The following is a 17,764-nucleotide window of genomic DNA, read 5'->3' as shown; positions in this document are numbered from 1 at the left end:
ACGTAACGAAAATAAAAATAAAGTTGTTTTATATCGAGGTATTACTGTATTTTTATATCTCGTTCAACTAGACATTTGCTGCAATAAGTGATGTAATAACAACCCAATTAGACCTCTCATTTCACATCGATTTAAATGTAAGATTTTTTTTATAGAGATAGGGTAAGCGTACCCTTAGTGGAGGTAGTACCAATAGTGGTGGTACTTGAATAAAATACGCCCTTTATGAGATAAAACGCAATTGTGCTTCTAAATAACGTTTATATAATCTGCACCTGGGTTTTACAGGTTTACTTGGAATAATCGTCTCTTCTTTTAGTGGTAAAATGAAATTTGTAGAAATATTCCACTGGTTTAGTTAAGATTTTCTGATTAAAATTTAATTTTGCATAGCTGCTAACATAGATTTTGAATTTGATCTTTTTCTGATATTATTTATTATTGAATTCAAGAAATTTAAATTTGACGAACATATAAAGTGAGTACGTAATCTCATGCAAACAAGCAGAGCAGTTTGTATAAATTTTTAATGCAGTCATTGAATGTTTAATGTGTTGCCTCCATTATGGGCTCGCGATGCCTCCAAACTAGGGACCTCGGTAGCAACCCTACCACCACTATAGGCAAACCAATGATAGTAGAAAAAATCTTTCTCTTTAATCAAATTCGAAATTTTAATGATTCTGACCGTCATTTTTAGTAAGATTAAGAATGTTTCAATCATATCGTGCGCGTGTGCATGTATATTTGTTCTAATATCACTGTATTTTGACCAAAAATTTGAAATTCAACTACTAAATGCGCCACTACTGGTACGCTTACCCTAGTATCGTTTTTCGGCGTGACTTCAGAGAATGTCACCATTTGATTTTCATTCTAAAATACCAAAAAAAAATGTTATAGTCTTCGATGTGATATATTTAAAATGTAGTTAAAAGCATTCCGATTACGAACGATTAATATCTATGTTACCACGAATAATTAACTAAGCGGTTAAATCGGTTTATCCGTTCCCGAGAATCAACGAACGCAGACATTGATCGAAACTGTGAGTCAGTTGATTTATGTGACCTTTCTTCCGCAAACCTCGCCTGAAACAGTTAACTTTTAGTGCGAAATTACGACCTTTCCTTGCTGGTGAGAACGGCAAAAACAATGAAGTCTACCGGCCGTTCGTTCGATGCCCGCAGGCCTTCTGGGTGATTAAAAAAACGCTAAATTGTCAGATTTTTTTTCGTGGCTGAATTGGTTTTTTCGCTCTCTCGCTCCTTTTCTGTCTCGCTTTGTGCAATTTATTCCGGAAAGGTTTGGCGCGCGAAATTCAATGATGTTGTTTTGGTTTCTTTAGCCTTTTGTTCCGTTTTGTGGTGGGTTTTTACTGAGTCTTTTGTCGTTAGTCTGTTAACTCATTTCGGTTGATGACACTTGATGAATGGGCATTTTTTCTGTGGAATAAATCTGCTGGTCCGATGTTTCGGACTGGTAGCTGTTTATATGTTTGTGTTGATGAATGAACTATACGCAAACGGAAAACTGCTGCTGGAACAACTCGTGTTAGACATTAGACGTGCGGTTCTGTTTATAAACTAAACATGGAAGTGAGTTTGCTTTTCTAAGAAAAGCTGAAAACTCATGTTACATTCATAGAAATTTGCAGCACACGAATGCACTGGTGATTGATATCGAAACGAAAATTTAAGATGGAGTTCCGGTGCGATGCTTAAACAGTCTTAAGGTGAAATTAGTCGTCATCGATTATGAAAATTTCAAAAGCAGTTTTTTTTGTTTGAAACAAAAAAATTGTTCATGAAAATCTATTCGCTGTGTTCAGATTGGCAAGAAGAAGGCAGTATTTACATGTTTACAACCAGAACCCAGCTTTTGGGTCCAAAACTGCTTCCGAAATTGGGCTTGCCGACGAAAAGTTAATGACTGCTAGTTTCCCGTTAATGACTGCTAATTTTTCGTTAAATCATTTATTAAACTGAAAACTTCAGTTTTCATACAACAGAAACGCTTCCTTTCCTTGAAATTATAAGATGGTAATTATTTGATTCATTTTCTGCTTTTTCTGGTCAATTAGAGTATAGACCGACAAATTTGTATAATACTGACGATACTACGGTGAAAAAACGACAAAAAGACAGCGAATAGATGACAAAAAGAACACGAAGAGACTATAAAAAGGCTACGAAACGATGACAAAAAGGAAATTATAATTGGACGAAAATCGATGGAAAACAGATGGAAGATGGCAAAAAACGATAAGAAGATGCCGAAAAACACCAAAGAAGTGACAATAAAAATCGACAAAAAGACTACAAATAGATGCAAAAGAGGCGAAAGAAAGACGACAAAACAGCGACTAAAAATGCCAAACCATCATTATATGATAATGATGTTGATGATGATGATGATGATGATGATGATGATGGTGATGATGATGATGATGATGATGATGATGATGATGATAATGATGATGATGATGATGATAATGATGATGATGATGATGATGATGATGATGATGATGATGATGATGATGATGATGATGATGGTGATGATGATGATGATGATGATGATGATGATGATGATGATGATGATGATGATGATGATGATGATGATGATGATGATGATGATGATGATGATGATGATGATGATGATGATGATGATGATGATGATGATGATGATGATGATGATGATGATGATGATGATGATGCTTTTTAAATAAAAAAATTATTTCATTATCGCAGGGTTTATTTTTGTTTTATTCGCCGATAAAAGAGATATAAGAAAGAAATTTTGTAACTTTAGGGAGGTGAATCAATATTTGTCAAGTTAGAATCATCATATAGCTTAGCTTACAAGGAAAAATCACTATCGGTCACAGGCTTAGAGCTTAACCATATACACCATAGTGTAGTCCTGTCGATCCAAAACTTTACTGCACTGCTCGTATAGGTGTAGCCTATGGAACTTTTTTGAGAAAACTTAACTTAAAATTTGTATGGGCATTTCACTTTATGGAGGCGCATGGTACATTGTGACTATCCTAAACGTTTAAGCAACAGAGCAACAGCAAAAAGAAAATGATATTGTTTGAAAAAGATAATTAGATTATGCAACAAGCTTTTCTAAAACCCCTTTTTCGTTCACCTGAAAGTGTTATTAAACTTTTTTTCTGTTTAATTCCGGTATGCATGATTGGTGTTCTGAATTGAAACTACAAATGTGAATTGAAATCTATACCTATAAAGAAGGATTTCTGTCTGTCTGTCTGTCTGTCTGTCTGTCTGTCTGTCCCGTGTTCCTTATAGAATCAAAAACTAGTGAACCAATCGGCGTGAAAATTTGCATGTAGAGGTTTTTGGGGCCAGGAAAGGTTTTAGTGATGGTTAGAGACCCCTCCCCCCACTAAGAGGGGGGGCTCCCATACAAATGAAACACAAATTTCTGCATAACTCGAGAACTAATCAAGCAAATAGAACCAAATTTGGCATGTGGGTGTTTTCGGTGACAAGAATTTATTCTAGGGTAATTTGAGACCCCTCCCCTCTTTATAAGGGGAATTATAACTCCTCTCCCCTTTAAGAGGGGGGGTTTCCATACAAATTTCCTCATAACTCGAGAACTAATCAAGCAAATGGAACCAAATTTGGCATGTGAAGGTTTTCAAGGGCAAGAAAATTTTCTATGTTGAATTAGGACCCCTCCTCACTTTAAGAGGGGGGGCTCCTGTACAAATGAAATACCAATTTCCTCATAACTCGAGAACTAATCAAGCAAATGGAACCAAATTTGGCATGTGTGTGTTTTTGAAGACAAAATTTTTTTCTATGATGAATTGGTACCCCTCCCCACTTTAAGAGGGGGGGGGGGGCTCCTATACAAACGAAATACAAATTTCCTTATAACTCGAGAGCTAATCCAGCAAATGGAACCAAATTTGGCATGTAGGTGTTTTTGGAGGCAAGAATGTTTTCTATGATAAATAAGAACCTCTCCCCACTTTAGGAGGGGGGACTCCTATACAAATGAAATACAAATTTCCTCATAACTCGAGAACTAATCAAGCAAATAGAACCAAATTTGGCATGTGGGTGTTTTCGGTGACAAGAATTTATTCTATGGTAAATTGAGACCCCTCCCTCTTTATAAGGGGAATTGTAACTCCTCTCCCCTTTAAGAGGGGGGGCTTCCATACAAAATTCCTCATAACTCGAGAACTAATCAAGCAAATGGAACCAACTTTGGCATGTGAAGGTTTTCGAGGGCAAGAAAATTTTCTACGGTGAATTAGGACCCCTCCCCACTCTAAGAGGGGGGGCTCCTGTACAAATGAAATACAAATTTCCTCCTAACTCGAGAACTAATCAAGCAAATAGAACAACATTTGGCATGTGGGTGTTTTTTTTGGTGACAAGAATTTATTCTATGGTGAATTGAGACCCCTCCCCTCTTTATAAGAGGAATTATAACTCCTCTCCCCTTTAAGAGGGGGGACTTCCATACAAATTTCCTCATAACTCGAGAACTAATCAAGCAAATGCAACCAAATTTGGCATGTGAAGGTTTTCGAGAGCAAGAAAATTTTCTATGGTGAATTAGGACCCCTCCCCACTTTAAGAGGAGGGGCTCCTGTACAAATGAAATACAAATTTCCTCATAACTCGAGAACTAATCAAGCGAATTGAACCAAATTTGGCATGTGTGTGTTTTTGGAGACAATTTTTTTTTCAATGATGAATTGGGACCCCTCCCCACTTTAGGAGGGGGGGTCCTATACAAACGAAATACAAATTTCCTCATAACTCGAGAACTAATCCAGCAAATGGAACCAAATTTGGCGTGTAGGTGTTTTTGGAGGCAAGAATTTTTTCTGTGATGAATTAGGACCTCTTCCCACATTAGGAGGGGGGGCTCCAATACAAATGAAATACAAATTTCCCCATAACTCGAGAACTAATCAAGCAAATAGAACCAAATTCGGCATGTGGAGGTTTTTGGAGGCAAAAATATTTTCTACGGTGAATTAGGATCCTTCCACACTTCAAGAGGGGGGGCTTCTACACAAATGAAATACAAATTTCCTCATAATTCGAGAACTAATCAAGCAAATGGAATCATATTTGGCATGTGGGTGTTTTTGGAGGCAACCATTTTTCCCATGATGAATTAGGACTTCTTACCTTTTTAGGAGGGGGGGCTCCCATTCAAACGAAATACAAATTTGCTCATAACTTTAGAACTAATCAAGCAAATGGAACCAAATTTGGCATGTGAGAGTTTTAGATGGCAGAATTTTTTTTCTGTGGTGTATTACGACCTCTTTCCCTTTTAAGAGGGTGGGCTCCCATACAAATGAAATACAAATTTCCTTATAATTTGAGTACTAATCAAGCAAATGGAACCAACTTTAGCATGTAGGAGATTTTTGAGTCTTGAATTTATTTTATGATAGTTAGAGACCTCTCACCCCTGTGGTAGGGGGATATGGACTCTCATACAAATAAAACAGAAATTTTTGCGAAACTCAAAAACTAATCCAACTCGAGAAATTCGAGACTCTTCCATAAAACATTAATCAATAACAAGACCACAAAAACTATCTATAGTAACACTAGATCATTCAGGACGAGCCGGTCGCGAGTGTTGCCGGTGACTCGCCGTCGGAAGCGCCGCCCACTGGGGGGCTTGCAAAACTCGAGAAGTGACAAAGATCATTCGAGATTCATGATTTATGTACAACACAGGTTAATTTGTGGCAATACGAAGTTTGTCGGGTCAGCTAGTATAATATAATTGAAAAAGCAAAAATTCGTGCAAGATTGTTTTTTGCATATTGCGTATCTTGAAAAATCAAGACAAAATTGCGCTGGTGTATTAAATTTATATGGATGTTCATCAATGAAGACGTTCCGATACCATGAATACCATGATACCCTAAAAACTTTCAAGCCTTGGTACCAAAGCATGTCTAGTGTCCCTAACACCTGCTGCTCTAGCAGCTACGTCAACAACGCTCATCCAATGGGTACGCGGTTTGTTTTCGCTGGTCTCTCATCCAACATCCTTGCTACGTGATCAGCCCATTTTAGCCTGCCGTGGTTCAGTCGCTTCACAATATCCGCATCTTGGTTTACTTGGTAGATATCATGATTCATGCGATTCATGATTTAAGACGCGTGTTCGCTGTTTCCACAATTCTACGGTTAACACCGATGATATTGAATAGAACGTTTCAACCAGTTTTGTTGGAAAACCATTTTCGAGCATAATTTGCCACAGCTCATTGCGTTTAACTAAACCGTACGCCGCCTTAAAGTCTATAAACAAATGATGAGTCTGCGAGTTGAATTCCCGGAATTTATCGAGGATTTGTCGCAAGGTGAACATTTGGTCCGTCTTGGAGCGTTCCTCTTGAATACCACACAGGTATTCGTCAACAAAGGTTTCCTGCAACGGCATCAGTCTGTTCTGAGAAACAGGATACGGGAGAGAACTTTGTATGCATAACTGAGGAAAGTAATGCCTCGATGATTGCTGCATTCGAGTCAAAGGTCTTTTTTGTAAATAGGGAACATGAGACCTTCTAACCAGTCCGTAGCAATTTCCTTCTCAGTCTATACCTTTTAGTATAACCTGATGGATTGCATCCGTTCTTTCAAAAGTTCGCTCCCGAGTTTCAAAAGTTCAGCAAGGATATCATCCTTTCCAACTACTTTGCCATTTTTCAGCTAACTCGCTGCCTTTATAACCTCGTCCAAAGTTAGTGGATCCAGGGCTCGTCCATCATCTTCAATCGTTCTTCAATTTCTGTTGAGCGTTCCATCTTGTTGACCATTCAACAATGTATCGGAATGTTGATCCCAACACCTAGCCACCTCTTCATCCATTGCTTGGCAATTTTGCTGTCCGTCAAACCAGATTTGCTGGAGTATATTTGAAAATTTCCAATTGCTGTTTTCTTCAACATGATACGTAACAAAGAAAAGGTAAAGAAGAATGCTTTTTTCGGTTATCCAGCAGTAAAACTATTGTAAACATCTCTGAACGTTTGTCTCAATTATGCCACCGTATTTAGTTAAATAGAGAGAAAATACCGTCCTGTATCGTAAACGAATAACTTGAACCGCAATTAACGTATTATCAGTATGACAAAAGTTTAATAACACTTCCAGGTGAACAAAAAAAAGCATTTTAGAAATGCTTATTGCGTAATCAAATCATCCTTTTCCAAACCATATCATTTTCTTTTTGAACTGTTACTTAAACGTTCCTGATATTCACAATGTACCATGTGCCTCCTTTAAGTCAAATGCCCATACAAATTTCAAGTTAAGTTTTCTCAGTTCCATAGGCTACACCTATACGAGCAGTGCAGTGAAGTTCTGGATCGACAGGACTACACTATGGTGTATATGGTTAAGCTCTAAGCCTGTGACCGATAGTGATGTTTCCTTGTTAGCTTAGACTGATTGCACATATCAATGGTTGCACTCTGTGATTGACCCGAATTAGTGAAACTGCACAATGAATCAAACGAATGGGGTTGGGAGTGACCGATCATTCTCACTGTGCAAAATTCAGTGACTCGATATTTGAAGGATCAATAACTGCACCGGCCACGGCATTGCAATTGCAATTGCAATTGGGGAAGGAATGTTAGCGTAATCTTTAGGGACCGTGTTAATCTCTGCATCCCCGCAAAGAATACAGGAAGGAGTTGCGTTTTGTTAGTAGGATAGGTTTCGTTGGTTCGGGATGATCCGTGATCGTAATCTGACTACTCTTTTAATAACCGTTTGAAAACCGTTTGATTTATACCGATATAAACAACATACTTTCAACTATTTTTAGTCAAAATTTTTGTTATGTTTACTTACGCGGTAAAAAGTTACTAACTAATCAGCGTGTGCAGTTTTTTAGAATACAGTTTTCAAAATACCGACAACTCAAAAGCGAATGGTTGAATCAATAAGGTGAATTCGGATAAGTTGTAGGAAATTGTAAATGACATAAAGAATTGTTATTTGTATTACAAATTCATATATTACTTGAAAATCCCCAGTTGTAAAAACATCTGAAAGTCGTTGTTCTACGAGGTTCGTTCATGAAAGTTGCTCCATCTCAGAATAACTTTTAAAAAATTGCAAATTACTTCTATTTTTTCCAGAAAAAATTAAAAAATTTTCAAAAATGGTATACAGGTATACTTCGATAGTACGTACATCTTTGCTTCGTTTAGACTACGTATTACCGAAATGTACGTACTATCGAATCAAAATTTTATGCTTTGAAACATTGTTGTATTATGCTTAATATTGCAAGAAATTTGCTTATTTGCAAATATAACAGTTAATTTTTAATTTTTTAAATCAAAGATTTTGCCCTTTGTGAAGCTTGGAATGAAACAAATAAAATGTTGCTGGAAAATGTACGTACTATCGAGGGAAAATGTACGTATTATCGAGGTAAAATGTACGTATTATGGAGGGTACGAACTATCGAGGGTACGTACTAATGAGGGTACGTACTATCGAGGTATACCTGTATTTTTGATATCTTGATTTTAAATTTTATTTTAAATTTTATTTTGAGATTTTTGAAAAATTGGTAAAATATTTTTTTAGTGCATATTTTTATAATGGTCAGAAATCAATTTCCTACAACGTTTACTTAGACATATTTTTTGTGAAATCGATAGTTTTCGAGATACAATCTTTCAAACATAATACACATGAAAATAAATACGAAAATATATTTAAACAATTTTTAAAAATGAGTCTTGAATCAAAATGGCGCCAAAACCTGTGGAACGTGTATATTTCTTCCTATCAAAGACGTTTGTAAAGTTTTCTCCAAAACTTTACCAACAAAATAAAAAAAACTGTCTAAATAGGTGCATAGTTACTGAGAAATAGTTTCTTTTCTGTAGTTGAATGAGCAGAAAAGTCTATAGACTCGAAAACTTAAATATGAGACTCATTGCAAAAAAAATCTTGACGGCCTTATTTTCTTATATATGGTCGGTGTTAAGTCAGACCGAACCAAGTGACAAAACGCTGATTTCGAGAAAAACGCGTTCAAAGTTTGCTGCTCTCTATGGTTCATACCTATCAATCGTTCGAAATCATCTGATAACTATGGCTATTTGTAATATTATGTAGTCTGATTAGAGTAAACTACAGCTTAGAAAATTCTTGATCGCTAGCTGTCATTAACTCATATCTTTAAATTTGTGACTTAGTCCGGTCTGATTTAACAACGACCATATTTGATGGCAATTCTTCTTCTTCTTCTTCTTCTTGATTACGGCTTTGGACCGAACGCTTTTGATCTATTTATAGACAGCTCGAATCAAAAACGGATAACCCCGAATAAGCTATCGGCCAAATCATATAAGCATTTAAGCTTCCTTCATTCAAGAGCAGCTCTGGTATAGAGGTTAAGACTGTTACAATCTGTGTGGTATGTCGTGAGTTCGGGGCGGTTGAAGCAGGAACGATTTTTGAAAATGTATGAAAGTTTTTTTGTGCTGTTTGTGAATGTTCCCGATAAATAGTTGTACTATTTTTTGAAAATTTCGTCGAAATAAAATGTCGATATAGCAGATGAAGGCAAAGAAGTTTTTGTTATATTTCAACAAAATTATAACAAAACTTGTTAGAAATATCCTGACACACGTTACAACTGCTAAGAAGTTCTGATAGAATTTTTGATATTTTAACTACTAACGAGATCAAGATTACAGCAAATCGCGTTAGACAAACCGTCATAACATAATATCATGATTTGATATAATGTTGTTATGTTTGTCTGATCGGGTAGCACTTAATATTACCTGTGAAAATATCCAACTAAAACTGAAAAACTGCTAATAACTGGAAAAATTAGCAAAAGTTACGAATAAAGTACAATCACACTGCTGAGATAGAGGTCCACAGGCTATTTTATTCAACAGCCGTTTAAAGTGTTATCTATTGACAACTGTTCGTTCATACAAAACAAAAATCGATGGTTAGGAATCGAACTCACGACTTACGAGTTCGACAGGAAAAAATCTCCTTACTTACAGACTCTTGACATCATTACTAAATAAATGGGTTGCTAATATTAAAGCTCGTTTTCTTATCTTTACCCGAAGACCTTACAGCCTTGTTCAGCCTGTAGTGGTGGTACGCATTAACCCACTCGTGTTACGTTTCTACCAAGCCGTTTGCTATGCACTGCGTTCTGGCCAATCAGTGCTTGCGGAAGCTAGAGCCGATCGCTAGAAAGGGATTGCCGCTGCGCGCCTGTCAGAGTGAAACTCCGTATTCAGTAAATATTGTAAATAAATGGTAATAATTATAACAAATGAAGTAGTGCTGAGAACAAGTCGTTTGCGCGTGATTACATGCGGTGGTGCGGTGGAGGTGGAGAGAGAGCATGCGGCCGGGAAGAAAGGTCATCACCGATCGGCCGTAGTGAGGCTGCTTGGGACCTTGGGTGCAGTAAAGAGACTCGGCGTGTGTGGTGTGAGGTTCGACGAAACTTCTTCGGCTACAAGTGCGATTTACCTGTAATTAAACCATAGTTTTAAATAGTAGCAACTACAACGGTGGAATTTTTTTACTAGATTGTAAACTGTCCCAACCCAGCCTCCCCTAAATGCCAATTCGTCGCATCGTGACGCGTATAGTTCCTTCTCGCTCTTTTCGTTCGGCGATGAACGATCCGCAACGGATGGATTTCCATGATTATAATGTTCTTAAATGAAGAAAAACTGGCAAACTATGGCCTATTGAATTCGCCAGTGCTGCTGTTGCTGATGCGGCAAACTATTAGGGGCTGTAAAGTAGCAACTGTGCCGACCGTGACCATCTTGCGGCTCGTGGAATGCCAATATGGACCTGACGAGGTACGAGATACCTACCAGCAGAGATGATGCTGGTGCCAAAGGAATTAATCGATTTGTTGGGTTAATAAGTTTCCCCGGTGATTAATTCGAGGCGCTAGCTGCACGGTAACGTTCGACGGATGCGTCAGATGACAGGAGGAAGGCAGGAACGAACGGCAAGAGGAGTTGGGTATTTAGCGGATAAATAATGATAGCATGCAATTGGTTTGTTTTTCTACTGATGACTTTTTTCTTCTTCTAATAAAAAATTACTGAACGGGTTTTTTTATAGGAAAATGGAAAAAATGTGATAAACGCAACAGAGAACATTGACCTGATCGATCTTTTGTCTGGTTTGGCCCGAGAAAGAGCCATACGACTTATTGGTAAATTTTGAAACAGCGTCACATAAAGCTTTAGAAATGCGGTACTTTCGAATACGTGAATGGGAATCAACCATTATTTCCACTGAAACATTTTCCAAGTTCGGTTTGAAAAGTATGGAATTGAAACAGCTTACAAGCTAGTCGAATTATATCCGTGTTATTATCTTACCATGTCCGTCCATAAAATACCCATTATGGGGCAAAAGTAATTGATTCATAATTCCAAACTCATTCCACAAGAAACATCTCCAGGAAGGCTACAATCTGTTCTGATCTGATCTGATCTTCTGTACCGTCTCTTAGAATCTTCTGATCCGTTAATTTTTGGCATGAGAGAGTTGGACCAACCACGTGTTTTTGTCTTGACTTTTATGATGAGGCCAGGCATGCATTTAGTTTTGACGTTGGACTTTGGGATAGGGTGTCATTCAAAAAATTCAAAAAATGCGTGCGTCACGAAAAAATTTTGAGCGCTAATAGCTTAGCGGTTTTCAGATTAATTTCAAATATTTTTACACCAATCGATAAGAAAATCTTTTACGCGTCCACTTGATTTCTAAGCACGTACTATTGAAAAATTGAAAGTAATGAAGTGATTGTCCTGGCTGGAAATTCTCGCTTCGTGATCTGTTGGAAAAGTCGCCATCCTAGTTTTAATGTGATTTTAGAAAAAAAAAGTGTCAAAATCTCCCCGTCCTAGAAGGTCGAAGATTCTTTACGCCGATCTAAATCTATACCAATTTGATATCTGTGCTTGGGAAGCAAACCAAAACAAGTGACAAAGCTTCCTCGTCTCAACAATTGATGTCTGTGTTAGGGAAGTGTGCCAGAAAAATTACAAAAGACGAGGCAATCAAACCTTGATATTTGTGGCGAATTTGATATCTGTGTTGGAAAAGTGCGCTACAGCTGTAGTGTTTGGTTATAATATGATTCTGTATGGATACGCAAGTTTGCCGTTTCATTGGAAGTGTAGTGATAAGATGTGCTGTTGATAAAGTGGGATTGAATTGGTAATCCCTTCAATGTGGGGAAAGATTGGTAATTAACACAATCTTTAATTTCTGCAAGATAGCAGGAACGCAATAGTGTGTGTTCTTGATTTTGTTAAATTGTTTTAAAATTCACATAGAAATAACTCTGAAATATATTGAGGATTAGATATATACAATGTTAATACTTTGATAAATGTTTCATACCACGCATGCAGCATGTATATATGTTGCACATAGCATGTATACCTGAAGAATGCAAAGAGCCACTGCAAAGAGACTTACGTAGTTTCGCGTCAGGTATGCGGTCATGTTTACAATCCCTCTGTTTTTCTATAATGGTAGTTTTTTCAATTGACGGATGGGACGACAGAAGAAAGTAATGAAACAAAGGTGTTAATATTATTCAGAAGAGGTAAGAGCGGAACATTAAGAAAGGGAGGGTCATTGAAGCAACGCTGGGTGATCCGCTGACCGAACCAAACTTCTTCAGAAACATCCAGAAATTTTAGGAGTACAACGTATTCTTGCATCATATTATCGTGGATTTCAAGCCAGCATACGACACAGTCGAGCGCAAACAGCTATGGCAGATAATGCACAAAAACGGGTTTCCAGACAAACTAACGCGGCTGCTCAAAGCTACCCTGAAGCAAGTGTGTTACGTGCGTGGTTCGGGGGTACTCTTGAGTACCTTCGAAGGTGCACAGGGTTGCGGTAGGGGGATGAAATCACAGGAGGATGCAATCTACGCCAGACGAAAACGAAGGCTATGAGGAATGGGTTACAAATTAATGCGTCGAAAACCAAATATATGATAGGAAGAGGCTCCAGAAAAAGGAACGTTTGCCTCCTACGGACAGTAACTATTGTCGGCGATGATGAACTGAAAATGGGTGATGGGTTCATATATTTGAGATCTCTGGTCAACGCTGATAATAATACGAGCAAGAGATTCAACGACGCCTTCAAGTTGGAAGTCGAGCCTAGCCTTTTTCCTCCGCAAGGCGCTTTGATCAAGGAGCATACGTCGCCGCACGAACGATGTACAAAATACTAATCAGACCAGTACTCCTCTGCAGACCCATTTTCTGAACTTTCTACAACCCACTTTCTTAACCTAATTGCCTGTACTTTTCTTCTGCAGGACCCCTTTTCTGTACACACATACAGACCGCCTGCACCACCTTCCGTCTTCTCCACCAATCGTCGCTTCTGACTTGGATCCGTGTAGAAATCGCCAATCAGCGGTTCTTGCCGTTCTTTCTGCGCCGGTCACTCGAACGTTACTCGGACTTTGCCGTTCCACCAAAAAGGGTTTTGGCTCCATAGAGGATAGTTGAAACATTGAAGGCGTTAGTCGACTAGCGAGGTCATTTTTTGGTAAAACGGCGTTGGAACGGCATTACCTGTTGTCGCTAAGTCGCACTGATTGCTTTTATATACACTTCAACATTTTCAACGGTTGACTATAACATTTGGCTTGTAAGCTGCTTTTGTTTGGTACTTTGCTTTCAAATAGGTCACTATAACTTGATCGTTCAGTTGGAGGTCCTCTTTTCGATGTGGTCCTAAAATTTGAATGTTGCTTTTTATATAAACAATTAGCGGCAGGTCATTGCCATACGCCAACGGTTGATGCCCTGCAAAGTACATAGATAAACTTTCCCAGCTAGCACCAAATCGTACATCAATAACCGAAAATAAATAACTCTTAACAAATTCGGAATCGTCACTAAAGCTTAATAAAGTCCGCCTAAGTTGATTTTCAGTCGTATATAATGATAATAGCTGACATACATACGATATTCAGCACAGAATCGTATAGCACTATGGAGCGGGCCGAGTTTAATCGGATATTGTCGTACATAATTACTTATATTGGTGAAATGCGTATGTTTATTCCTCATCACATATATCGCTTCCAAAATACCACGGATCTGCGCATTTTTGCGCATCAAATACGATTTATTAGCATGTATATATGCACGTAATGCTGATTTTTAATTTTTATATACATACTAGCTGACCCGACAAACTGGGTATTGCCACAAATTAAACTATGTTGTACATAAATCGTGAATCTCGGATGATCTTTGTCACAATCTTGAGTTTTGCAAGTTTCTGAGGAGTTCATGCGTATTTTAATGTACAAATTTTCCTCACAGTAAAGTAGAAAACAACTCTCCCATCGCTCAGCCTGATAAAATAAAGCGGATAGCATTTAAATATTCGCCATCATTACGAATCATTTCGCCGAATACCATTTTGCGGAACACCAATTCTCGGTTGACCATAACGCGGAATATAGAGTTTCGCAGAATACCATTTCGCGAGAAACCTTACGTGGGATGTACCATTTCACGGAAAAACTTTTCGTATTTCTACTTTCGTACCATTTCGCAGGGGTGACCCAACTGAAGGAAAGTAATAGAGGTCAGTAGATCTAGGAAAATAAATAAACATAGATATAGGTGATCTCTACGGGGGGTTGCCCCCCGCAGTGGCCGGCGCTTCCGACGGCAGGTTGCCGGCAACACTCGCGGTCTATGGCCGACTCGCGCTGAATTATCTAATGTTATTTCTGATAGTTTTTGGTGGTCTTGTTGTTGATTAATGTTTTATGAGTCCAAAATTTCTCGAGTTTGATTAGTTTTTGAGTTACGCAAAAATTTCTGTTTTATTTGTATGAGAGTCTTTATCCCCCTACCACAGGGGTGAGGGGTCTCAAACCATCATTAAAAAAATGCCTGCCTCCAAAACCCCCCAGATGCCAAAATTGGTTCCATTTGCTTGATTACTTCTAGAGTTATGAGGAAATTTGTATTTCATTTGTGTGGAAGCCCCCCCTCTTAAAAGGTAAGGGGTCATTATTCATCACAGAACAAATACATGCCTCCAAAACACCCACATGCCAAATATGGTTCCATTTGATTAATTAGTTCTCGAGTTATGAGGAAATTTATATTTCATTTGTATAGGAGACCCCCCTCCTAAAGTGGGAAGAGGTTTGAATTTACCATAGAAAAAATTCTTTTTTCCAAAAACACCCACATGTCAAATTTTGTTCCATTTGCTTGATTGGTTCTCGAGTTATGAGGAAATTTGTATTTCATGTGTATGGAAGCCCCCCCTATTAAAAGAGAGAGTGATGGTAATTCCCCTCCTAAAGAGAGGAGGGGTCTCAATTCACCATAGAAAAAATTCATGCCTCCAAAAACATCCACATGCCAAATATGGTTCCATTTGATTAATTAGTTCTCGAGTTATGAGGAAATTTGTATTTCATTTGTATAGGAGCCCCCCATCCTTAAGTGGGGAGAGGTTTCAATTCACTATAGAAAAAATTCTGGTCTCCAAAAACATCCTCATGTCGAATTTGGTTCCATTTGCTTGATTGGTTTTCGAGTTATGAGGAAATTTGTATTTCATTTGTATGGGAGCCCCCCTCTTAGTGGAGGGAACCATTAGAACCTTCCCTGGCCCTAAAAACCCCTATATGCAAATTTTCACGCCGATCGGTTCAGTAGTTTTCGATTCTATAAGGAACATACGGACAGACAGACAGACAGAAATCTTTTTTATAGGTATAGATAAAAATGCTAGCTGGGTTCCGCCCGATTATTTACATCTTTCATCTGACACGATGGTGTTGCTTGGGTCGTCATTTTTTCTTAACATTTTTGTTGTCTTTATGTTTTCTTTTCGTCGTCTGTTCGTTGTTTTTTCATCGCTTTTTCATTGTTTTTTTCTGAAGCTTTAGATGTACAACAGTCTTTCATTATCGCGTAAGAAGAGTAAAGCTAATTAATTCAATTAGAATAAGGATTCCAGCTATTATTTATATTAAATAATAACTTTACTTGCTTACAGTTTTACTCGAGTACGCGACGTGAGACATACGGACGATATGCATTAGGCATAAATATATTAGACATAATATACGTTAGGCATAATGGATGATAGGCATAACAAATGATAGGCATAATGGACGATAAGTATAACGGACGTTGGGCATAATTTACAAAACTTCGTTTCTCTATGAATACGCACTTTTTAAGTAACAATTTTAAGTTTTATTACGTTCCACTAGTAGTTTTCATGACCAATTTCATAAAACCGATAATAAAACTACTAACCACCAGAACTTTCTGTTGACGCTATAATACTGCTTTCCGACCAACTAGTCCATTCTTCAGAAGGTTTTTATAACCTTTAAAACAGCTAATAAACTCAAGTAGTCTTATCACGATATTCTGAAAGCAGCAGTAAGCTTTTATTAAGCTTTTCGCTACTTAACAGCTACCACCAAAATTTAATGAAGCTTGTCACTACCAAGTTGTGAAGCATACAACTTGCTCTGGTAAAAAGCTAGATCATTCAGCCAGTTTTGTAGACTTGAAAATACATCCGTGTGCAGAAAAGTTAAAGTCTTTCTGTCAGATCATCTTGATCGATGTGGTTTATTCCGGCCATAATGAAATATTCCGTCCAGTTAGTTTCGAAGTACGATGTTGGTCTAACAAACCTGTGGTCGTGTGGTAGAATCTCGGCTGGGTGGTGCTGATAGAGTCAGGTCAGTAAGATCATTGCACTAACCGAATGTATTTATGCCTAACGTCAGTATGCCTATTGTACTAGACATAATGGATGCTAGGCTTAAATCGTTGATCGCTATTGAATTGTTTTGCGATCCGACTTTCGAACCTGGGGACATAGTTGGTTTGGAATTCGTTTATAATTGGCTCCCATTATAGCTTGGATCGATCCGTGGATCCGCCAGCTCGGGTCAAGAGAAACGTTATACAAACTTATCAAGCATAGCTTCAATGTCGTCCTGGAGATATTACAAACACCTTTGTTTCACTACTTTCTTCCAAATTCCCCTCCTTCTATTGTAAAGACTATAAAAACGACTATAAAAACTACTGAACCAATTTTAATGATTTTGATGCGTAACAAAAAGTATTATTATTCGTCGTATTTATTAATCGTGAATAGCTGTCTGTGAAAGTGATATCCACCTATTAACGCAGCGTTAACAAACAGTTGAATTATGTTCCGAAGACGTGTCGATTTCTATCTGAAATGACAAATAAGAAAGTATAGAAAAGATTTCTTTCGCCAGCAGCTGATTTGAATCGGTTTTTATGCTATTTCGAAATAGTGAATGACTTTGCATCCAAGCTTTCCAACTTTTACTGACTTAACTATTTATATGTCCATGATGTGGTGCGTCGCTGCTTCTGCAGAACAAAAGGATGCAGTTAGATTTCTCCGTTGCTGTCGCCGGCCACTTGCCAAGGTTTTCTCTTGTCACCTCCAAGAGAGGTTCGCATCATAAACGGTCTGAATATCGCCGTCGTAACAGGCAAATTCAGATTATTTTCTTTTCTGTAAAGGACTAGAAACCAAGCAGCACACAAATACTGTAAGTTTCAAATACTCTCGTGGCAATGACTGATTTGCTGATTGCATTTTCAGCAACTAAATTTCGTACAGAATCA

General features: G+C 37.9%; 1 protein-coding gene across 1 annotated transcript in view; it reads left to right on the top strand.

The window, feature by feature from the left end:
• LOC128742855 (semaphorin-5A) overlaps window positions 1-17,764 on the top strand; it is a 357,873-nt gene that overhangs the window by 22,692 nt on the left and 317,417 nt on the right. The gene's annotated exons all lie outside the window — the stretch shown is intronic.

Source organism: Sabethes cyaneus, chromosome 3, assembly GCF_943734655.1.
Source record: "Sabethes cyaneus chromosome 3, idSabCyanKW18_F2, whole genome shotgun sequence".
Taxonomy (NCBI): domain Eukaryota; kingdom Metazoa; phylum Arthropoda; class Insecta; order Diptera; family Culicidae; genus Sabethes; species Sabethes cyaneus.
This window is presented reverse-complemented; position numbering and strand designations above follow the sequence as displayed.